At 27.3% G+C, this 27,627-nt stretch overlaps 1 protein-coding gene across 2 annotated transcripts in view; it reads right to left on the bottom strand.

Moving 5' to 3' along the window:
• Positions 1-27,627, bottom strand: part of LOC724285 (choline transporter-like protein 1) — a 131,683-nt gene that overhangs the window by 40,674 nt on the left and 63,382 nt on the right. The gene's annotated exons all lie outside the window — the stretch shown is intronic.

Raw genomic sequence — 27,627 nt, forward strand, 5'->3', positions numbered from 1 at the left:
CACATTGTCTTTCGATCATTCCAGGGTCATTAACAATTACTCGATATTAATAATCAATATTACCGCGCATTTATCATCGCGACATAGTCAAGTGACCGCAAATAACGCGAAGTAGATTAGCATCGTTACGACTGGGTAATGTCGACGATAACGCATAGAGAGAATCGAACAATGATCGCCAACTCTCCTTTATCCGAACTTCCTATAATAGGTGACGCATAACGATTACGATTGGAAAACCGCGAACGTGATTCGATTCGTTTCGAGTGGCTACTGTGATACAAGGAAAAACTTTTACGAATCAAGCGTCCTTTGTTAACCTCTTCATCACCTCTTCTCTCTTATTTTTATCAAATAGATATGAAACCAAAAAAAAAAAAAAAATATTTGAAGGAACAAGCAAATTTAATAAAAGATATACAATACTGTATGGTGTAATCAATTTTGAGATATCTTTTTCTTTTTTTTTATTAACTTTTGTATTATTAAGATACAAAATTTAATAATTAATTTAATTTAAACAAGTTTAATTGAACTATATGTAACTTCTATGTATACCACTTCTATGTATGTAATAATAGATGTAATAATAATAAAAAAAAGAAAGAATTCTAAATATAAAGAATATCGAAAGAAATAAATCTGTAAAAATATTGAAAATTAAAAAAAAATAAATTGATATGATAAATCTAAAGTATTCAAGATCAATCAGATTTAATTTTTGATAATCTAGGAATAAAATAATTCTCTGAAGGAAAGAAATATTTACATAAGTGATAGAAATAGGATATAAATAAAAACTGAGATTTTCGAAAATGTTCTTGCATATGAATGAAGAAGACAAACGATTATTCTTGACGATTAATTAAATCAATTCTACTTTTAAATGTTACATCACATTGATTTATTTTTGAAATAAATTTATAACATAAAATTGATATATCTGAATAATTAGTTTTTGAAAACTTAATAAACTCAAATCCTTTTGATAAAAAATTTTATGCATCGTATTTTGTGTGGATATCAGATAAAGAAATTTACAATAGAAATAGCTTCCTTTTTTTAGTCAAACAATTTATTCAAATCTTATGAAATTCCTACAAAGGGAGAAAATTCAATATAAAGAACCAGGTTATATAAATGGAAGAATATTTAAACACTCACTCTAAACTCAGAAATCAATTTTCTTTTATTCATTTTCTTTCCTTCTAATTTTTCAAGAGACCGAAGTTCCTCCTATTTACTTATACATTTCATAATTTTCTTTGATATTTCGTATCCTTTGATTCAAATGAATTTCAAAACATGAATCACTTTTTACTATACACACATTCTATATTTATCATCGAATAAATTGCAAGTAATATGTATAACGATGTAAAAATTTTCCTTTGTGATTGGAAATCTTGAATATTCTGAATTTTTCGAAAGAGATCGATTAAATATTTTTTCTAAATTTTACTTTTCATTGTGCATTATATGCATTTAATTATTTGAATAAATATCTTAATAAATTATGAATCGAAATGATGAGATTATAATTTAAGATTCGTTTTAATTGCTGAATACATAGCTATCTTAAATTCGAGCTTACGCGATAAAAATTGTTTTCAAATTCGATAAAGAGAATGGAAAAGATTTCAAGATTTGATTTCGAAATAATCTATATAATTCATTTCTATAATAAAAATGATATTGTCTTTTCAAAATTCATTTAAAGTCTATAAGTCCATTTTTTTTATATTTAATTAATTTGATGAATCAACAATTAAGTGAAAAAATGAGATCGATAAAAATTATTTGTAAAGACTATTAGAAAATTATTGATTTATCTGATTATTCTAATTTAATTAATAAGATAAAGATAATTTAATTTTAACTACTTTTGATTATTATTATCGATGCCAGGCAACATTAATTAAAGTTGATAAAAGGTATTTAATATTATTTATGAGAACTGTTAATGCCATTTAAATCTGAAACAATAAATCATAGTGAACAGTTTCAACAAAGACTATTTAATTTATGATTTAATATTTTACTCTAAGGAATAAAAATGTATCAATTCTTTAAAAACGAGCTCTAAAAATCGTTTTTTGAAAAGTTATCATATGGAATAATTATTGAATGATAATTTATTGCGCAATAAATAATTCTCTCTTTTGATTTTTTAAAATAATTTTCCCATTTATTACACTTCATTCGATAAATATTACGACAAAACATTTTAATAGAAAAATTATTCTTTACATTTACTTCGCTTATTCTTAAACAATCAATATCTTTCTTCGGAAATTTCGAAGATATAAGAATTATAATGTGTATAAATTTCTTAATACAAACTTGATGAAAGGATTCAAAGAGTTGATTAAAAAAAAAAAAGAAAACCGTCAGAAAAATAACAAAGAATGAAGGGAGGAAAAAGTAACAAAGAAATTATCGAATAATTCAAGAAGATTCCGATATTGATGAAAACCGATTCGAAAAAATAATAGGAGATAAAATTATCAAATAATTTAAAATACTAAATACATATTACGTATAATATAAAATTGGGAAATATTTTAAAAATAATTTGTCGATATTATGATTCTGTATTATTTCGAGCAAACCGAGAATTGCCTTGAGTCTCGAACAATGAAAAAACGTGCACGAAATCACCGTGAACTCGTTCGAAAGAAATACGCGAGAGGAATTAACAGAGAATCGTGACTCAATCGCCACACGTTAACAAGAATCTTCGCCGTGACACCATTGTCGGATGCCCGCGACTTCCGGTAACCTCGGAGCGCGGTGACCTCGCTACTTATTAACGAGCGTAGATCGTGCTTATCGTCGAGATCATTCTGTAAATCTCGCGAGAATACGAAAGCTCAGGGCCAGGATATTCTCCAATAACGAGAACCCGCTCGAATTCTCGATTGCCAATTGAGATATTGACCGAAGGCCTACTTTGTACTACTTGCCATTATATTTGGTAGATCCTTTTCTACTTTCTTCGAGTTGCTCGTTAATTCTTTTGTTGCTTCTTCTTTTATTCTCAAAGTGAAGGATTGTTATATAGATATATATATATTTAATGTATCATATATATTTATGCAACGAGCAGTTAAATGCTTGGATTATGAAATTTTATTTTTATCCTTTAGAGGCTAATAAGATGTTATGTCGCAAAGTAATACGGATATTATATACGGATTTTAGAATTGTTATAATTTTTCTGATGCCATTGACAAAGGATGTACTGAGATGTTATTAATCCTATTTTGAAAATTAGATTTATCATATTTTGTAGTACTATAATATTCTTTGGCAAAAGGAAATTATTATATTATTTTAATTTTAACTATAATCTATGGTATATCTACGTTATATACGATATACGTTACGAGTTTGTAATTTTAAAATCAATTTTATTTTATCATCATGATTTTTTTAAAAATATCTTGTATATTGTCTCCATATTAATCTTTATTTTCTTCTTTATTTTCTTTTTTCCTCGATGTCCTTTTAGACGTACATTAAATTTCTTAATTAATTAATCTAAAATTATCAGAATTTAACTAATATTAGATTAATCCTTAAATCATTAAGGAATTGCCTTATCACTCTTTTCCATTTAACAAAAAAATTAAAAATAAACTTTTAAAAATCATTATATATTAATCAGTTAGATTTCAAGATTGCCAGACTAGTGGAGTTATTTTTAAACGATATCAGATCAATTCCTAATTCAATCCATAATCTTCTTCCATCCTCAAAGTGGAAAATTATTTGTAACCTCTCTTGGATTATTCATATTTACTCCAAACAATTATAGATATCTCAAAATGATAGAAAATACGATCTCGATGCATACGATACATCATATCATACGCAACAAAGAAGAACAAGATAGTTGTGATAGCATGTGTTATTTTCCTCGAACAATTTTCCATCCCCTTTCTTTGAAGAAAGACTTAACTACAATTTCGCATAACTTGGTAATTTTTAAAAAGTTTCGCAGAATAGGATACACAGGATGATCGCGAGTAACGAGCCCCCAGGCTTATTCTTAATTACTAATTGACTTTAATAGCAGTACTGCTCAGACTTACTAACCGGTTTGATGATCAAACGTATAAAATAATTGGTGGGACTAATTAAACGATGTTATCACGAGATACGTCACTCCTTAATTATTTCGAGCAGTCACGATAGCGTATTAATCATGGGTAAATGTAAATTACACCGCGCATTATAGCCGGCCGGGATGGGTACACATTCAAGTGTTTGAATAAATGTCTCGGTTGGATACAAATGACAAGTATTCGGGATACCATGAACGAGATTGAGTGGCTACTTGGGATGCGAGAATCTGTTTCCAGGGAGGTAGGTACATGTGTCTGAATGAATCCGTGGAATGCGCCCAGGAATTTTAGCCGAGAGGAAACGACTGATATGAATGCTCCTCCTTGTTTTCCTTGAGTTGGTCTTTAAACAGGATCGTTGGTTCAGGATCAAAAAAAGAAAGAAATAAATAAATAAATAAAAAGAAAAGAAAGAAAGAAAGAAAAAATCAGAGAATTTGATTCGTTTACAGGTCGAAAATTTTAATCAAATTTCGACAAGGGAGATAAATCAATAAGCAAAATATATTGAGTGCAAGGTTTGATTAAAATTTATAGGATTGCAAGATAGGATTAACTACATGTAATATCATTGGATTCATTTCACTTTTAATCTTTTGAAAGATAATGACGTAAATGTGTATGTTTGGTTTGTTAAATTAAACATGAATTTGAAAGATTCAAAGATAATCACGTATTACCTCTTTCATAAATATTAGGATACGTACTGGCCCTCGGTATAAAACGTTATAATCCATCCAGATTATCAGAGAAATTATTTATCGATCAGAATTGTATATTCATGCGGATATTTGTATCTTCGATAACGAATAAATAATTATTTAAAGACACAAAGATTTTCAAATTTATTACATATTTTTCTTAATAAATAACTATCTTAATATTAATACTTGTGAATAGAGGTGTATCAAGATATATATTTTTTTAATTATTTCCAAATATCTTTTAATAAATTCTCGTTTAATATTCATAAAGGAGAAAATTCAAAATAACTAACTTTTTCTAGCTTTAATGAATTCATCACTTAAGAAGTTAAATAAATTTAAGGAAGCTTTTAAACAATTATTTGAAAAACCGATTGGATTATAGGATAGAAAAAAAATTGCTAAATAACTCGAATCTTTTTCAAAATATTTGGAAGCTTAAAAATATTTAATATTGTCAACATTATTGAAAATCTTGAAATATTCATTCTACTAGATAAACGCATAATAGAATGAAAGACATGACAGCGTTAGAAAAAAAGATTAAATTGATCAATTCTACGTAATAATTAAACAATTGATTTAAAAAATATATCGAGATTATAAAGAAATCAATACAAATAATCCAAAGAAGATCTTCAGACTGTTTGAAAGTCTAGCAAAGCCTATCAGAAAGATAAAAGAGAAGTCATGCTACGGTGTCAATTAAAAAAAAAAAAGAAAAAAAAAGTTTAAACAAGTTTAAACAAAAATTAAGTTTAATTATAATTTGCGGGAAAGAAAGGAAAGAAACACAGTATTTGGCCAGAATTGGACACTTAATGAATCTAATTAGAATCCATTTAGAGAAGTTCCATTTAATAAGAGTCCAAGAGGAGAGAGTACGCGGAACAAAGAGAAATCGGAATGCCTAAGGGCACAAAGTGGAATCACAGTCAAAGAGTTAAGCGACGCGGTTAACAGTTAAAGGGTCAAGATAGAAGGGACAGAGAATTTTAAGATTACCATCGTAATAGATTCAGTTTAATATACACGTACATATGCGGCTCTTATTCATATCTCTCGGTTTATTCATTCGGGATCGGGCTCACTTTCCGCGGCATCTCTTCCCACATCATGAATAATACACTGGAAAATTACGTTCTTGCACACTTCGTACGGTTGCCTCGCGATGAACCGTTTGGCGAAGGAAAGCGTGATACGTTGGTCTGGTCTTAACCGACTGCATGGTCAATATTTCCACTGGCTTATGTAGTCTTTCAAACGGTTCATTGTCGGGAGAAACGGACGAGGTCGGGTAATAAACTCGGGTAAAAAGCATATTACTCGATACGCTTCTTTTATGATACGCTATTTGTCGCCATCCTCGTTTCGAGGAGTGTCGGGGAAATTTATTAGAAGTTAGATTGACGATCGTTAAAATCTCGTTAGGAATTGTATAGAAAAATACTTGGGAGGGAATTTAAAATCGTTGTTGAGAAATCGAAATGAGGAAAAAACCGACTTTATTAATGACTAATTTCTCTTCCGTTTGGAATTAAAAAAGGAAACAAAAAAGAAGAGAGGAATGTAAGTAACAAATGGACTGTTATCAAAAGCAAAAGTTATTTGCACAAACTCTCGCCATCATCTCGAATCGAAAACGTTCTTTCGGTTAATTTCTGTATCTCGGTTAATTTTCTTTGTGAGAAAACTATTTCGTGTAAATGGTTAAAGTATTTTTGAAAATGATAAATAAAGACGGCAAATAATTACTCTCTCGAAATAAAATATATATAAAGGAAATATAAGATTTCATCTTTTGATTGAAAAATTATGAAAATTAAGAAATATGAAAATAATAAATAAAGAGGATAAGTAATTATTTTTAATAGAATAATAAATAAACTCATTTGAGAAATAAATTATTTTCAAATGATTTGTTTATTATATGTTTAATTATTTTAAATGACAATAACAAGTGAAAAATAACGAGCAATATCTTCCAATATCTTCCAATATCTTATAAAAAACAAATGTTTCATACTTGAAAATTGATTACAGATGTATAATATATATTTAAACATACTATACGATAATAATATAATCAAACTGATAAATATAATCATGTCATGAAATTTAAAATTAATGCTGCTGATAATATCTATATATTTATTATATACATTTTACAAAATGTACTTGATTTATACCAATTTGAATAACTAAATAATAAATATATTTCTTTTGAAAATGTAATATATTTCAATATATTTTCTCTAAAAAAAATACCGCAAAAAAATCGTTACCTAAATAATTTATAAAAAAAAAAAGGTACTTTTCTCTTATCCTCAAAAATATTTAGTCTTGAAAGGGTTTTTTCCTCTTACCTTTAACAAAGTTTAGTCTTGAAAGGATTAAATAAGAAAGAAAGACCTGAAATCCTTCATCTTAAGAGACTGGAACTACCAACATGATAAACTTTAAACTTCTCATTTTATACTCGCTGAAAAGATTTTTACAGATATAAATATAATCGTATATAATTTATTTATTTTCATCCAAAACGTTGTAAATCCAAAACGATAAAATTGTAGTGTCAAAAATCAATAATCTAAATTAAATCCGATAATCCCTGAAACGTAATCCCTGTCGTTACTCAAATATTAAACCAACCCTTCCTCCTCCACTGTCCATTTTTCGTATACAATCATCGCGCGAATTTTCATTACGGATCCGGCATTACGTATCCAATAATAATCACAGTGCTCGCCGCCGGTTGGCTTTGCTAAATCTTTAATATCGAGCATCCTTGTAAACACAACCATACATAAACACACACACATACACACACATACAGCTTCCCTGGTTGGATTCGGGCTAAAATTTGTATCGAAATCTCCGCGATCCCTCGCAAGGGACTTGGCAAGAGAAGAGCGCAAACTTCATTTAATTAAACTGCTAATTAACGAGGGGAGGGGAAGGGGGAGGAAAGGGGGTGGGATAGCCGCGAGGTAGGCAACGTTAAAAAAGAAACGTATGACTCTGTTTACCATCCTTCCAACCCCGGCGAGTAAACAGGCCGCGCGTAATTGAAAGGTGGAAGGCGAAGTGGATGTCGATGTCGAGCGATTTTCTCGAACGATCTCGACCCCTCCCTCTGTCCCGCGTGGTAACAATGGCTGGGCGTGACTAAACAAGAAGCAGGGATTTACGCAACGTTTAATATCGTGAAAAAAACGTCCAACGTCTTCGTGTACGTCCATACGTCATCGTGATTTCTAATCGGTTCAAGGAGAAGGTTTTTGCTACGAGAAGAGACGAGAAGAGAAGAGAGTTGCAAGAGAAACTTTGAGTAACTCGTGAAAAAGGATCGCTCCTTTCCGGATCGAACGAGATGGGATGGGATGATCGAGTAAAAAATTAATTTCTTTTTCAAAGTCGTTGGTTTTTCTTTTTTTTTTTTTTTTTTATTTCAACGTCATTGTCGTTTTTCTTCTTCTTCTTCTTCTTTTTTCTTTTCTTGTCTGTGCTCGTTTATGGAGATCGCGCATCGATCGTGCGTGTTTGCGGTTATTAGCGGCGATTAATATGGAGATGGATGACTCGCGGAAGTGTGATTAGGAGGTATTACGGCGTGGAACGACTCTGTTGCTTTCCTCGGGCATTTGCATTTGCATTTTCGAGTATTCGCTTTTCTCTACAGTTTTATACAATGAGATTGCGGAGAAGACTAATATGATATTTCGTTATCTTAAATTTTTGTAATGGAGTATTACGTGATATACTTGGAATATTGTGAAATTACAAAGAAGTTGAAATAATATTCAAACATCTCAAATATTTTAGCGTATAATATTGTAATATATTTGCAATGTTTACAAAATGAGACTTAAATATTTTAAATTTTAAAAATAAAAATTTAATAAACGACATTAAATCTATTTGGATATGATTAAAAATTAAAGAACAAAATAAAGATATTATTTAATCATTTTGAATGTTTGAAAGCTTAGAAAATAGCCTAGAGAATAAGATTGATATATCGAATACTAAAAAATAATTTATCTATGGTTAAAAATAAAATAAAATATCAATTGACTGAAAAAATTGTGGACATATATCGTTTAACAACTTAAAGAGAAACATCAGATCTGAAGTAATCCTTCGAGAAACCAAAGATTCCGAGAATATCTTAAATTTTTTTAGCAATGTTAGATCCATTTGGCTACGAATCAAAATTGATTATCTCGAGAAGAAATTTTTTAATAATTAATATACAAAAAATTTTAAATGGACGAATTAAACTTAAATATAAATATGATATGAGAAGATAATATCAATTTAAATGAAAGGTTGAAAAGGATTAAACATTTAAAAATATAATATTTTTAAATTTACGATAAGTATTTAAATTTCATTTTCTATTTTTTTATTTTATTTTTTTTATTTTCCTTTTTTTTCAATTCAATTAAAAGTTCAATTGGAAGATTGATAGATAGTAGAAAATTTCATTAATAAAAGGGTGAAAATTTTTATGAAAGTGTTGAAATCGTGTTTTTGCTCGTTTTACTGTGGCATGTTTCTATACGAGAGAAGGGTAGATGATTCTTTTTTAAAGGATTAAAAGAAAATTCAATCAGCGTAACTGAAAAGGAATACGAGAAACGAGTGGAAAATGCATGGTGAATGGTACAAAGCTTTATTGCAATACGAAAGAGAAATATATAACCGGAGAGACCAAAGTGGCTGATACTTTACAAGCTAAAGATTACATTATCGTAGAATAACCAGCCACTTTTATCTATATCTTTAGTATTTCTCGTAGCCTGCGAATTTCGAATAATCGAATTAATTAAAGTAAAAAAAAAAAAAAAAAAAAAAAATAGGGAAAAAAGGAAAGTGTCACACACGAGAGACTCTATTAATTAAAGATTCATCGATTAAATTAGAGCCTCAGAAATCCTGTGGAATCGAACGCAAAAATTTAATTCCATTCCCTTTTTTTTTTTTTTCCACCAATGAAAGGACCATCTGGCACTTGTCAATGTATATACTCTCTAATCGTTTTATTCTTGACTTTTAATCCCGCAAAATATTAGATGTATAAATTAATTCGATATCATTTTAAAAAAAAAATTAAAATTTAACAAAATTTAAATAATGATGAACAATAATGAACAATAATGAACAAAATTAACATAATGATAAATTAATAACAACATGTTATTCGACTAATAACAAAGAAAGTTTTGCAGATTGAAAATTAAGAAAAACTCAAAACTTTGCAAAAATTTCGTCACCGGCAAAACTTCATCAAGAAATTTTTCGAAATTGGCGAACTTCTTTTTTAAATCTTGCTCATTTATACAATCACGCGGATGACATTTTCCAAAAATTACTTCTCAAAAGCAAGAAATAGAATATTTAAATTTAATAATAAAAACAAGATAAATCGATCAAAATCAAATTATCCAATTTTTAAAAAATTAAGATAAAATCGATTTAATAAAATTCTTAATCGAATCAATTTCTTAAAGAAGAAATAATTCTTCGACATTTCCAAAAAGCTTCTAATCAGAAACAGTGCACTTTTCAGAAACAGTTTTCGCAGGGCGGAAAAGGATTTAGAATAATGTTATTTCGCGAGAAATTTCAATGCTCGTCGTTTTCAAAAGAAAGAAGGAGAGAAAAAGGAATGGCATCGCGTGAAACGACAAAACGAGAAAAGCAACTAACGTTATCTTGTCGAGCACGGACCCCTGTGTGATTAAAGTTCCACCTGAAATATTCATCGGACGCGCGTATTAAAAACGAGCACTCACGCTTTCACGATATCACCCCGTATGCATTCAACAAGATAGAACAACAACAGTTGCACTTTCACCGCGTGCATATGCGTGAATTTGTGCAAAAATATTCCAAGTGCGGCACACACTTCAATAGCGAACGATGACCTTATGATTCATTCCACGACCGACATTTTTGCATTCGAATCGAAAATGATACCTCGTAACATCGATATATAAAAAAAAAAATATGAAATAATATCGCGTTCTGTGCTATCTTCTTTAAAAAAAATTCATTTCGAAACGTGTGTAAAAATTGAAACTCATCTCTTTCACTTTGTGAATTCTTTGTTACGAAGAATATAAGCATAGTGAGATTTTTATCGAGGAGTTTAAATTAACCGCCATTTGCGCGGACTAGATCGATATGCGTCATTTCTTTTCTTACCTTTGTATTTACTTTCTCTACCATTTTAAACTGCATTGTGTTGTCTCGTAAAGAATAATGATTACGTATCGAATTAATAAATCATGATTTCGTATTCATGTGTCATTATTTGGTTTTTGAAAAGTTAAATATTAATTATTTTCACAAAGAAATTTTATAATAAAATGGAGATCATCGATTTAACTTTTGAAAATGATTCATTTTGAAATTCATCTTAACAATCTTAAAAGACACAAAGTATTTTTGTATACAAAAGTAAAAAAATAATTTAAATAAGAAGAATATAGAATTTAAATATAATTGCTAAAGATATTCGAAAATGATATTCGAAGAAGAAAGAATGAATATCATAGACTGTAAATATTAGTTCTTCTATGGAAAATTTTTATTGATCTAACTTGGCTAATGGTTTTCGTCCTCCATTAGTAGATAATTATCGTTTATTTTCGAATTAATAGTGGAAATGTAAACATTCTAAAAACAGAGATCATTTTGAAGATGGATAAAAGGAAAAACTCGAAATTGCTGCTTTTACTTTATAAAGATATTTATCCTGATAAGAAAATGATAGAGGAAATGTAGAACACTATAGTTAAATTTTATTAAAAACATTAAAGATTCAAAATAATTTAAAATATTCAAAATATATTATAACATTTATAAGAATGTTTTTAAATGTAATTACATATCACTGTAATAATGTATTATAATATTGAATTTAACAGGAAGAAAAAAAAATGTGCAAATAGATACACCCTCATTATAATTAATTAACCCTCATATTTGTCTCTCATTTTCCTAATTTAATTTGTCTCTTTGTATCAATAATGCGATAATTGGAAAATCGATGTGATGAAACGATAAATAATTAACGTTTTTACATGAAATTTCCTTTAGAATAATTTACATATTTAGCGAAAACAATTTTCAATGTATTTAAGAATCTGATTAAAATTCTTAATTAATTTACGTCTTAAAATTTTAATCATTTTCTATTTCAAATTTAAATAACAAGAAGATCTTTCAAGAAGATTACTTTCACACGATATAAGAAAATTTAAGGCTGAAAATAGTTAAATTTACAAAATAAAGAATATTGTTGAGAAATGATAAATAAATATACAGATATTGCTCTTTTACACATTCCATATTCCATAAATAATATTGACACAAGGGACAGTGTTAATAAACATTCCTTTAATAATTATTAATATACCGATTCAATTTTAGATACATATTCAAATTGCGTTTGATGGAAATATCCTCACAAAAAATAATTTCTTCGATTAATTTTTCGTCTTATAGCATCGAATTTTATTTAACATATATTATAGCATCATTTGTAATATGATTTATGTCGTAATAAATATATTTTCTTTTCATTTCTTTCATTTTTCGAATTTTATATAAATTTATATTTTCCAGAAATTATAAGACTATTTTTAATTATTGAAAACTTCAACAATATTTATTTATAATTCTCCATATTTATTTCTTTCCTTGTCGATTCACAATGTTCAATCCTTAAGAGATTATTATTATGAAAAAGCTTCGTAAAACTTAAACTTATATATTAAAATAATATTAAAGTGAAATATAATATATAAGATATTGGAATTTATTTGTGTATTGATTTCAAAAACTATTATTATCCTTGCGAATAAAAATACTTCGAAGAATTTCCCGAGAACAAAAAATTAATAATCAACTGGAGGATCAATTACTCAAACTGCAAAATAAATAAGATACGCTACGGAATATAATCTGATATTCATTAAAGAAATCTTAACAGAAGAGAAAAAAAAAAAAAAAAACAAAATGTCGTACAATGAAGAGCAAAATAAATAAATAAGACATGCTACTTATGAAATAATCTAATATCGTTGTACTAAGAAACAAATAATAAAAGAAAGAAAAAAATTTTATTAAAAAATTATCGCTTATATATATTATCGCTTTAAGTGTTATTATTTTTTCAATAATTCAAACAACTACAAAAATAAACTGCAAAGATATACTGCTTATAAAATAATCTAACGTTCATCACAAGAAATTACAAGGAAAAAATTATCAATAATCGATTTTCACATGTACCTGTCGTAGATAAATCATCCAAGATCAATTATCACTTTTGAAAAAAACGAATCTAAACTGAATCTCTACGCGATACGGAAACAGAACGAGGCACGAATGTTTACTGGCAGACGCTCCCGCAGGTAAACTGTATACTAACTTGCGGGTTGAACGCACCTGCACTCCAAGTTAAACGAACGCTCCCCCCATTTCTTTCCTATTCAATAGGCGGTAGGCCGGATAAAGGGCCCCTAGGTAAGGTTCTAGGCCCCCATAGAACGGGACCGTGGGATGATGGCATGCCCGTTTGTCCGTTCTTGGATTCTGACTGCATTCTCCGTGCGTACAAATCGTGACCGTGAAGGATTCAAGATCAGGAAGGAATTGTGTTTTTTGAAAAATGAAAGATCAAAAGGAAAGTAAAAATTTTCGCGAAGAAATATAAATATAGAGTGTAAGATTTGATTAAAGATTTAAATCATAAAATAATTCAATTATTTATCCTTAATGGAATAACGCAATTATCACGTTGTGCGATTATTTATTATTTATCAGTGCATGTACAACAATTGGTTGGTTAAATTTTAACGAATCATTGTTGCTCGCTCGATGTTTCGAATTTTGAAGTAAGAAAAAAACTAATAAAAAAATAGGATAAAGGAGATTTTAATTTTTGTTAGAATTTCGTAAGAATTTCAATGTTTTTTGATTGATCATTATTAGTAATATTTACGAAATAGTAAAACAATTTATAATAATAATAAAAATTGCTAAAACCATGTAGCTTTTTAAGCTCCACTGATTGAAATTTTGTTTTAATAACGAAATAAAAAGAAAATCTACAGTGATATTACTGAAAAGAGAAAAGAAAAAATCATTAAAGCATATATTTATTGTATGAAAGAAATTTTGTCAAAAAAATTGTCGTAATAAAATATTTGTGCTTTTGGAATTTTTTGAATTTTCTGAAATATTTAGTGTAAATAATTTAATAATAAAAGCTACGAGAATTCAATACGCAAAATAAAAGCGCAAAAAATATTTTAACAATTTATCAAAATATTTTTACCATAACTTTAAATAATTCAAATTTTTAGAAATTTTATAACATTTTAAATATTAAGTAAAAAAAGAAATATGGATGAACGGATTAAATAATTTCTCTAAAAATTTCCAAAGTCACAAATTATCAATTAAAAACATACTACAATTATGTATCTATTTAAGAAAAATTAAAAATTATATATTTTATTAATACAACGTTGTATTTAATAGTTTAAGATATCGATAAGAGTCTTTCGATATCGATAAAAATCGATATACAAAAAAGAGAGAAAAATTATTTCGGAGTAAAATAGTAGCTGTGGTTAATTATTTATGTAAAATTCGTTCCATCGAATTCAGTGATCGTTTTATGAATGATTTACATGATATGGAAATAAGCGTCGAAGCATAAGTGCTTACTGTATGCAATATTAAAAATATTTTCGCATATATCTCGGGAAATAAAACAAAGCTTCGGTTATACGGAATTGATAGACCTTACACATTTTGAATATTTATTAAAATAAATTTTTCTTTATCAATCTTATTGTATAATTATTTTATTATTCTTAACATTTCTAAATTTTTTCATTCTTTCTTTGTCAAAATCGTATGTCATAGTCCATTTTGATCTTAATTTAAACTAATATTAAACTACTAATTAAAACATGATTTTGAAATTTCAAAGAATATGACTTTAAAAATATAACGATGAAAGAAGGCATTAGTGATTTTCAAATCTTATAAAATAAAATTTTATAAGAATATATTATAATCTCTCCCAAATTTAAAAAAAATATATGTATAAAATCTTGGTTATTGCATCTGATAAATCTGACAAATTTATAATTTGCAATCTGAATTTTTAAACATCATCAACATTAAAAATTAATATAGAAGATATATTTCGTAAAATCAATTTATCAATATAATTATTTTTCAATCTTAATAATATTATCGAAAATATTCCAATATTATCAACTTATTATTGATAATTTTATTGATAACTAGATTTCGTCTTATCATAATGATTGTTATCTTAATAAATATATTATATATGTATACATAATATAATCATTGTCTTAATCATACGTTACACAACATAATCAAAAAATATTATTTCATTCCGTATCTTAAATTACATGGAAAGTGTACTATGCTGATATATCAACGGTTTTATTAAATAATAAATACGGGTTAAACTTCGTAATTTTTACCAGGTAATGAATCTTTATTAAAAACAGCAGGTGTAAGAATTCCGAATGAAGATGTAGATCAGTTATTCTTATTTACGACAGGTAAAGTAAAAAGAATGCATGTATTTCTTAACAATAAAGTAGAAAGTAGAATGAATGAAGAAATAAAGTAGAAGAAATGCATGCATTTTTCAAAAATATAAAATTATGAATCAGTATTATTCTTTTAATTCTGAAATATCTAAAAATTACTTCTGAAAACTATTATTAAAATACCAAAATTATAATTACTCGATATAAAAATATACCAAGATAAATATATATATATTATTTAATAAAAACAAAATAATTAAAATACACTTTTTCTAATATTAAATGCAATATCTTATTAAAAAATTTTAAAATCCGGAAACTGTCAAACCAAAGAGAAAATAAAATCGTTTCATAATTAATTGAGTAATTAATTAATTTTGTACCAGACTGATTTATTATAACGATCAAAAATTAATTTACATCGTTGTTTTATTAAACCATCGATTCTTAACGGTATTAATAAAGTAAGAAATAAAATTTAAAAGTTAATATTTTATTCAACAGTCGCTAAACGGTCGCCCATCTTCTCTGATAAAATCTTAATGGAATCGATACTCTTGATGCAAGAACATATTTAGAAAGCGAGTGCATAAAGACCGCTGATAAATAACGAAACATGAAGTTCTGTAAAATGGAAAGGAGTTTATACACCCTCCTTTGATACGTTTTCAAACAGCTTTCCAATTTAAAGGTTGAATTCCGCGCGCAAAGCCCCTACCTTGATCCTCTAAATTTCTATCGTTCCTCGTGCAGATTTTCAATAAAACATTCCCTCCCCCCTCGCTACAAAATACTACTTCCAGAACTAGAAGACGCAGGTCGACTTTTTACCATCTTCGAACAACGTAAAAACCGTGATTGCGAAACGAGGACGTTTGTATAATATAACAAATGTTTCACAATAACATCCTTGTCACGTACACTCCGGTTCATAAGTATGCAGATACTTTAATGCGGATACTTTAGCTATCATATCGAAAAAAAAGTTTATCAAAAATTATAAATTCGCGTATTCGCGTATATTTATTTAAATCAATTTTATGTATCTATTTCGTACTACGTAGGAAAATATATTTTATCAATAACGCATTTAATGCCTCGTTACAATATATTAATTCTTCTCTTCTAACTGCGTTTAAATTAAAATTAAATTAAAAATACTTTTAAATTAAAAACAGTCTTTGCCACTAATTTTTCCATTAATTTAAAGTTAATATTTTTCCACTCAGTTTATAAAAGTTCTTATAAACTTTTTTAATTTTGTATTTTTTTAATTTTGCTCATTGTTTTCTTCGAACTTTTCTCTATAATTGATACACCGTACGAATTATTTAAAGCATTTGTTTTTTTTCAGATATTATTAAATATATATCTATAATTTATTTTAGTAAAAATTTAAAACGATAATATAACATCGAATATGATATGATAATAAATGATTACAATAAATAAATAATTGTTTGTCAGTCAACTATTATAAAAAAGCATTCGTACATTACTCATGAATATATGATCAGAAATATATGATGCACAAAAATATAAGTTTCTGTGTCATCGAAAATCGAATGCAATGGAAATGATCGTTCCGTTGCGCAATCTGCTTCCTGTATTATTTGCTGTGCAAAGAGTTCCCTGATATCACCATGGTTATCTTCGAATGATAAAAGGAAAAAAAAAAAAAAAAGATACGATTACTGGAATTGGCTTGGATAGAACTCTATGGAAATATAAAACGACGAGACGGCGGTCGATGAAAAGGGTCGATAGTTTGATTGCTAATCAAATGAAACGACGCGAATTATTTCGAGTGGCTCGTTATACCATTCCGTTATTGGGAAACGCGTGATTGAAAATGACTTAATTTGACACGATTCGATGTGTAACCAGTTTCGAACACGTTCGATTAACGGCGGAGATCAAAGGACGTTTGTCGATATAACGATCATGTAAGAGGGTAATTGGCGAGCTTTTGTAAGTGAAAGCGTTAAAGGGGTTAAGGAGGAACTCAAGATCGAAATTTCGCGGAAAGGAAGCTTCTTGACAGTGTAAATGCGATGCTTTTCAATCTTTCTCTCAGTTACTATTCCCTTTTGTAATATTCGAGTAATTTATGTAAGGCGTTATGCAACACCAAAAGCCCAAGGGTCCTATACAATAGTAGCAAGCCATTGCAATATTTTTCTCTTCCAATTCACAAACATGAAAATGCGTCGAGGAAAAAGAAAATTCGGGACATTCGTTTCGAAAAAGTATTAAGCATTGAACAGAGCATCGTCAATAAATTCGTTTCATAAAAATTGTCCATCTTATTTCTACGCTCTTCAGGTATTTTCATAAACCTTCCTTTGAATATACAATTCTTCCCTCCTTTATATCAAATAGAGAAAATTGAAAAAAAAAAGAATAATTATCTAAAAAAGAAACAAGAAAAATATTACAGAGAACAGAATTTTAAATAACTTTTTTCTGTATATAACTATTCTTATTTAGTCTTCGAGATATTTAGAAAGAAAAATTGCCACTATTATAGAATTTTATCTATATATACACCCATGTCCGTGATAAAGCGTGCATTAGCATGTAATTGCCAGTTATCAACCGTTTATAATACATTATGGTATCCAAAATCTATAACGGGTGAGCTAATATCATCTTATTTAATCTATTCACAGAATGTAATTTTTAATACAAAAAAAAAAAAAAAATAAATAAAATATAAAATGAATAAATTATGACAATGATTTTAATAACAATAAATAATAGTATGAGATTGATGTCTCGTTCTCATAATAATTTCGATTGTCCAAGAATTGTTTTATATTTTATTTTCGCATTCCACAAACCCAAAAGATTTAAAGAATCCATGGAATCCTCGGTATGGGTTGACATTGAGGTATTTCAAGCCTATCACAATTTATAAGGCAGGAGCTTTTTGACCGTTCACCCGTTGTACGTAATAATTACACATTGCTGTGATGTATTTATATGTATTAACTGAAAATAATGGTCACATGCTTATATTAAATGAGTATTTGATGAAATTTTATGGATGACTTTTTTTTATAAATATCTTGAAAACTAAAATCGAAGTACAATTATATACAATTATATATGAAATTGTTCAAAATTTCCTCTATAAATGTCTTTTATAATGTCCAAAATCATGAAAATCGAGGAGGAAGATTCTTTTTCAGATAATTGATACGATTTTATATTCTTTTTTTGGAATTATATTTGAATAGAAAAAGGTTAAAAGTTATTAAATAAAAAAATAACGTCCTTTCTAAAAAAAAAGTTTTACGAGGTTAGAAGCCATTTATGTAATAAGTGTCTATATATGGAAGAAAAGAGAGAATCAAAAATCAATTTTTTATTAAAATAGTTTTATCGTTAAATGATCGATACGATCATTTAGGAGATAGTGAATTTCGCTAAACTTTGAAAAATTCATTATTGCTTATTAATTTAGAAAAAAAAAAAATTATTAGAAAGAACACGAGCATAAAATTGAAAGATATAAAGTGAATTAATTTCAGGAAAAAAGTGAAACAATTCATCTTCTTCGTTTTCGATCTTCTCTCAAGTTTGAAAGATGGAAAGTTTTAATTAATAATATCAAAGTAAAATACGTATGCAATGCAAAAAAAAAAAAATAATAATAATAATAATAATTTGCAAATACCATTTGCCATTTTTTCAGCTTCGTGTTTTCATTCAATTTCGAACGTAACTACCAATTGTAATCCATTGTTAACAATATTCTTATTACGAAGGAATGTTTATTATCAATTCTGTTAAACGCAAAATATAAAAAAAAATGTATTTTTTTTTCATTTATACAAGCTGTGACAATACGCACCGTTTCGTCATTTTTTCACAAAGCAGTTTCAAACTACAGTGGAACTTTAATAATCTCCGCCCACGTTTCACGCGTAGGTGCAAAGCGATTGAGGCTTTGTATTGCGGTACGACCTCGCCTCGTGCCGGAAAATTAGCGCTAACCGCGAAATAATGTACCAATTCCTATTTTGTCTTGTTACTGATTCGTGCTGTAAAATCCTATGCTTCAATCGTGCGAAATAATCAAGTCATTTTATCGAAAATTTTTTTATGCGGAACTTAATATGTAATATTTCACGTTCCAAATGTAATGATATTACATATTGAAATTCTTTTATAATGAGAACTTAATATTACTATATAAATTAATTTATTGTTAATTAATTTCTAAAATATTTCTCTAATAACGTATAATGGATATATCGTAGAGAAATTAAAAATTTGTTTATTTTAATAAAGCTTAAAATTAATTTTGCGAAAGATTTATTTGCAATAAAAAGAATTGTAAATTACAAGAGCTAAGAATTTGGCAATTTTAATATTGATATTCAATTGAGTTGTTAACAATTCAAAGGGAATTTCACTCGAATGTTTATTAAAGGAAACTTTAAGCATTTAATATAATGTGATAGAAAAATTAATAAATTTCTCAGATTTTTTGAAAACTGAATATCCTCATAGCATAGTTTTTATCATACGATAAGAAATGAAGTTCGACAGGATTCAAAGAATTGAATTTCGCTGGATTTCGAGCATGTAGATTTTTATTACTGTCTTTTTACAAATGTCTTGCTCTCTTTGATCACGTTTGCATGGTATGATTTGTTTCCTACGATGCCTATATCATATCGTGCTTTTGTCACGAGCTCAAAGGAAGGGGTTATGATAAACTTCTCGAATCTTCAAGAGTCAGTACGGGGGTAGTCTGAATTCTCGGTATCGGTTTTAGTTTTGAATTCCTGTGCCGTGCGACTATAGTCCCAGGTCTATTCTCACGAACGGTATTAAACATAACTTTACTTATCTATTTCTCGAAGCACGAGAGTAATAATAATATAATTAGATTTAGATGTAAATAATCTGGATCTATGAAAAAATATCTGTTGATTCGATATTCATTTAATAAATCAACATTTAAATAAATGAAATTTGATAATAGATAATACTATTTTGATAATTAAGATTTGATACTCGATATTTTAAAATATTTTTACTAAAATTGTTATTATTATTCTGCATCAATTAATTTGCATTCATTTATATGCAAAGGTTTATAATACTTTGATTTTCCAGATTTCCTAATCTTTTTTCCAGAGGATTAACCATTCGTGAAGTTATTCAAGCACTTTTCACAATAAAATTGGTGTGAAATCGATGTGAAATCAGCGAGATCGTATTGTAAAATATTAAGATAAAATTACTTGAAATTATTTAAAATCGTTTAAAAATATAATTTAAAAAAATAAAGAGGGGTGACTTCAACATTTGCACTTCATAATATATAATATCACGTTATCGTTATAAACCAGGAAGCAATTTATCCCTTAACAAACAACGTTCTTCTTATTAATTTTAAATGAGGATAATGTCAACAACCATCAGCTAAATCATGCTCGATACTGCGATGCCCCAATATCTTCACGTATTGCGATTTTAATAAAGAATTAATATTGCATTATTTATTTTTAAATAAAAAATAAATCATTTTCGTATAATTAAAAAAAATTAATATCGTTTGTATGAAAGTAATAAAATATTAATAAAATTCTTATTAGTAAATCCGTTATAATTCTTCATACCTGTTTGTTAATTGCAAAATTATAATTTGCTTATAAATCACCTATTAATGTCAACACATCGTTAAAATAATTAATGATTAAATTACAAATATTTTAATTTTTATGTAAAATTACGAAATTGAATGTAAAGTCCATAAAGAATAAACATGATATGCAAAAAAAAAAAATCAAATAAACTATATAAAGAATATCTCTAATTGAAGCTCTATTTTTCCAGTTATGTTTATAAAAATTTGATTTCGCATAAAAATCCATGATTCATAACATTTGCCTGGTTAAAGATCGTGTATAATCATAATGAAAAATTGCGTTCTTTTAAAAACAAACATAACTCAGATTAAACACATTGTTAATCGTACAATTGCCTCTTTATAAAATTTGTTGTTATAAAAAAATTAATATCGTACATTTATAAATAGAAGAAGAATTATCGAAAAAAAGAAACAATTAATCTCGATCAAACGTATCGAACTGTTATGCCAATTCACAAAAACATTTTACATAATTAACATATCCGTTTGCATTACCGAGATTTCCATACAAAAAAAAACCGTGAATAGAAGTTATCAACCTCGATAACTCGGGTCTAATTAAAAATATACGACCTTGGTCAAAACAGATTAAGAGTGATAAATTCTAACAAACTCGATAGCAGCGTAAAATTACCGTCAAAATTTGAAAAGCTCGAAATTCTAAACGAATGGCCGAACTATTATTAAACAAGATACACATGCAGACAATGAATCAACATGAATCCCTATTTATTACGTATTACGATTCAGATGTATATATTCATGAAAATATTTGATACATTTCTTTTATTTTAAAAAATAAAAAAAAAATGTATCAAATATCAATGAATAATTTAATGAAATTTTAATGAACAATTTTTTATTATTTTATTTCGAATTTTTATTTTATTATGAATTTACGGAGCATATAGATTATATATTTTGGAATTTTTTTTTTTATTAAATATCGTTTTCAGGAAAATAATGGAAATCAATGTTTAAAATTTCAATGCATTTCGATTTTATAATTAATTATTATCAAACGTGTATGGTGCGAGATAAAGCAAAATTTTAAATTACGAAATGTTCAAAATTTAATATTTTATTACTCTGTTGTAAAAAAAAAAACCTCTAGATAAAATTATATTTAAAACAGAAAAAAATATATGAAAAGATTGAAATTTTTAAGAATTGATTTCATTTCATTAATGAGATTTCTCGTTGACAATAAAATCACGTGTAACTTATTATGCTCTACATATGTACAAACTTTTATTAGAAATTTAAATGAATTTCCCTACAAGATAGTATTCAACTTTCGTGAATCACTGTACACATGCAATGAGAACGCAACAAAGCCAAACACGTGCATCCTATCGCAAGGAAAGAAATTTGATCTCTCGCATGGAAAAAATAAAAAAAATAAAAAAAAAATAAAAAAAAAATAAAAATTGTCGAAAACCTGACCCGATTGGGGAAACAAAAAACCGTTCCTATTTCTAGTTTAGGAGGCCAACGCCACTTAACACCGAAATTCAACCGGTAGAAACTCGGTATTCCGAATATACAACAGAATAGCAGGAAAATCGGACGAAAGGCTCGCGAGAGGGCGTGAAAAAACGTAGCCTGCATAAACACCGCCGATGAAAAGAGAAATGTAGGTCGTGGATGGAAAGGGCATCAAAGATATTGCATAATATTAAATGGTTACAATAACTCCATGGCGCGTGCTCGATTTATTCACGGATTTAACAAACGAGGCTGAATTTCGCTGGCTGTTTACCTTGAGAAATCGGTTAAAACCGATAGAAGGAATAACGCTCGATTTCTTCGACCGCGATTCGTGAATCTGGACTAACTACTTTTACACAGCGCGTAACGCGATCACTTGTAATTCTACGCGGAGCGACAGGAAAGGGGATCATCTATACGCCATCATGGATTTATTTATGCGACTTCGTGAGTGGACCGTGATTGCATTCCCTTAATCCAGTGTTTCCCAATGCTTTCAATGACACGGCCCTCTTTTATAATAATCAAATAAATGTACTCCACTGTATCCCTCACAAGTGCGTAAGATTGATTTTTGATGGATAAAATAAATATTTTATCTTTGACGATCATCTGTACAGAGTCGGTTGTAAAAATACCAGTGGAATATTAAAAATATGTCGTAGAAAAATATAAAATATCTATTTAATATTTATCATCCCGATGAATCATTAATACTTTTTCAATATCTGTCATGGTAAGTTATAAATCTCTTTTATTTATTCCCATAGCCATTTATTCATGTAGCCATTGAAATAAATAAGTAAAAATTTTTATTATACAATTTTCTATATAAATATTTAAAAATCGAAGTAATTTTTATTAATATGCGAATCTGAATATTTAAAAATCACGCGTTACAAGATAAGAATAAGAAGATGTTTGAACATTCTATAACGCTATGGAAATAAGCATGTGTTCGACCGGAAGTGGCGCATCTACAAATAAGATCATATAACATCGCGTGACTGTGAACAAGGGAATATAGTATCCCCTCCATATAGCGTTTCAAAGGACTTCTTTGGCAATACATACGTCATTAACTATACAGGTATAATATATGAACGAATGTAAAAATTATTCTATCTTATAAAAAACAATAAAGTCTTCATAACGAAAAGATTAAACTAAATTAAATTTTATCGAAAAAGAATGTACTTTGAAATTGAAAAGATAGAGCATAATGAAATATCAAGTTTGACGTAGAATCATAAAAGATTAATCTTTGTTTGATAATAGTACATGTTATTGATGTGATATCGTTTCAATTTCTAGGTATTTATATTCATATATAATAATAAAGGATTAACTCATATTAGGAGAATATGTTGTTGTTATACACATGAATCATTCACAATAAATAAATTTGAATAGAATAGATAATATTTTTTGTTTTCTAAATTTCTATTCTCCGATAGAAATATCTATAAAATTTTTGTATTTTAATTACAGAAATGAGATATTATTTTATTAAAATATTCTAATAGATATATATAACATATACAATTTTCATAGAGATATTAATTATATGAACAAAATGATGGGAAATATTTAAAAGAATCTGTTAATATTACGTTGAACAATCTAACTATTTCAACTAACATACTAATTTAAAATATACTAATTTACTTGTAGTATATTAAATTACTTATTTATTATAATATTATATTTTAGATAATAATTATTTCATCAAAAGTTTTCATATTTTAATTAGAAGAATATGATATTAAAGAGATGCTTAAATTCCCTGATATTATATCACATATTATATTAAATTATTGCAAAGTATTTAGATGAAAAAAAATATTATTTATCTTAAATATGATTATTATGTCCTGATAAATTTATTTATCAAATTTTTATATTTTAATTATTAAAATAAAACGTTACTAATATTTTTTATTTTGGATTCATTATTGATAACAAATAATAATTAAACACTAATTATTTTTAATAATATAATGAAGTAAATTATTCTAGTGATGTACGTGCCCAGATTACGTTACCCAGATGGTAGATAAAATTTATTATTTTGAACCTAGTGATCACGTAACCTCTAATTCTATCATAAAGCTAGTGCTTTAATGTATCAATATTTTGTTTTCATTATACTACCAATAATATATATGTATATTTAAATACATGCTATATACAAATGATTATATGAAAATAAATGCACATATAATCATTTCTATCTATATAAAAATTAATAGATATTAATTTTGCCAAAGCTATTTATTTCTAATAATTATAAAAATAAAAATTCTGAAACTCAATTTGATTTGATTTAGTAATGTTAATATATTGCTCTAATATAAAATGATAATTATATAAAACAATTTATTAAATATTTCCAGACATTGATAGTTGGATATATGATGACACACAAGTTCTTGAAATTAAGTATTTCTTGATATTTTAAAAACACTGAATCTCTCTTCACAGACAAATATTTATCAAAATAATTCAAGGCGCATAAAATCTGAAAATAACACATTTGCATATGATGGAACCATGAAATTATACTTAATGCAACAATTAATGAATTCACAGTTTAAAAATATAAATTAAATTAATGTTTCATATAACAATTTTCTTTTTCCTATTAATATATCCATATATTATTTACATGCTAATCGTTTCAATTTTTGAAATTTCATATTCTGTAATATTTAATTATTACACAAATAAAAATCAAACGATATCACAATATCTGATATTTTTACGAAAAATATTTAAATTACGATACATTTTTCGAAAACGGAAGACAATATAAAAGAGAAACAAAAACGAAAAAAAATTTTTTTGATTAATACATTTAAATTAAAAAAATCATAATCGATATTTTTCGATATCAAAACAATTTATCTAAGAATATTATAGATTTTAAATACGATCTTTTTAATAGATCTTTTTAATAGATTTCGTGATAGATTTACCATTAAATATAACATATAACAATACATATAATTCATAAATTTCACAATTTATACTATAAGTCCATCAATCTCGTTTTATCATATAATACTTCGTCCCATTGTTTACCAAGCATTCTAACCCTATCAAAAGCTAAAATGATTCCACTATCAATACAACCCGTATGAAATAACTATCCATCATAATCACGTGCAATCTATATATATATACGTGCAAAATCGCCAAAAAGGCACAACGTGACCAGTAAAACAATATCTCTATCGTTAAACGTTGTTCCATCAAATTGAAGCATCCGTCGCGCCAGGTAATACTATTTACGAGGCTATTTGATTGCAATCGATCGTAAACGGAACTATGACCAAGCCGTCTGCTTTCTATCAGAAAAAGAAAGAAAAAGAAAAAGGAACGGGGAGAGAAAATATAAGAACAGAAACAATCGACCTCGCGAAAAGAGAAGGAATAACGCGTTTCGCGAAAGAATACAAGGTGGAGGAGGTCGAGGAATCGGGAATGACAGATACATACAGAAGGAATAGAAAAGAGAGTCGGCTCTGTGCTTGGATCGTTCCTTTGTGTCCGTGCAAGTGGACGATTCGTTGACCCGCGGTTGCAATTCCTCCTCCGGCTTTTGTGTCGGCTCAATTGGCCGGCAAAAGTTGTCGACGCACCAGAAACAGCGCGTCCTTGCTGCAGCATTCTGGCTTTCTTCCTATTTCGTAGGTTATATCGATAAAGATGGCCACCGCTTATGCGGGAATAGTTCCTGCGCGGTTGTGGTAGGTCGGGATAGAAGTGGATCGATAAATGTTCCAGATTATTTCTCGATCGATAGTGGATAATGAATTGTGGATTTAATTTTGTTAACTCAAGAACCAAACGGAGGATTTAGAAGTTAGTATAAGTTACTATACTAGGATTTAAAAGTTATTATTCTCTCAAGATGATTTATTCAAGAATCTCTTTATTGTTTCACTTGACACTTGACTCCGATCAAACAACTATTTAATATTAATTAAATATGTATTATTAGGATCAAGATAGTTAGTTAAAATTGCGAAAAAGAAGAAGAAATAGAAGAAGAAATTCTATACGTTATTTTTTATTAATGATTTAAAATAAGAATAAATCATCTCATAAGTCATTATTTTAAATTATTTTCCGATCGATGATGAATAGTAAAATAATATTTAAATTCATTAAAAACTATCAGGATATGAGTTAATTTAATATAGTATATGAAGAAAATATAAAGAATTTAATATTAGTTTTACGAAAATTAAAGAACCTCAGACTAAACTTTTTTAAAATTATTTTTAAGATTAAAAAGAGTAGAAAATTTTTTAAAATATAAAATGTCACATTAAAACGAAAATGATTTGCCACTTGACTCTGAATCTGAGATATAGATGCTGATTTTTTATTTTATATTTTTAGAATGACGCATTGATTATATAAGAAGAAAATTACATTGCAAAATCATGATTGAATGTAGAGTTTAATCTATGCTGTGCATTATATTTTACTATTTTAGAAATGTTTTAAACTTATTAAGTTTCATGTTTATGAAATACTTGACTTTTATTTAAACTTAAACTTATATGAAACAATTTTAACGCTTATTTTTTTAAAATATATATTTAAAAAAAAAACATGTTAAGTGAATTTAAAAAAAATGTAAATATAACTATACACATGAAAAATATTTAGTATATTTTTGGAGCAAATATAGCGAACAGATATGTTTGTGTCACGTACGTGTCAATGTTGGTTTCGTTGATGGACATTTCAAACTGTAAAGTAAACCTCAATTTGCTAGACTATCATTGATGACATTTTCAAAAATTATTAACTGTTGATAAATGCCACTAAAAATAATAAATTGTTAAATTATTTAACAATTTTAAACAATTTACACAAAATTCAAATCATTTTAAAACTGGATGCATAGTTATATTAAAATTAAATACAAGTTATTTTAAAAATTGGATTAGTAATTAATTATAAATAATTATTCTGAACATTAGCTTTAAATATTA

Source organism: Apis mellifera, linkage group LG10 (genome assembly GCF_003254395.2).
Source record: "Apis mellifera strain DH4 linkage group LG10, Amel_HAv3.1, whole genome shotgun sequence".
In the NCBI taxonomy this organism is placed as follows: Eukaryota; Metazoa; Arthropoda; class Insecta; order Hymenoptera; family Apidae; genus Apis; species Apis mellifera.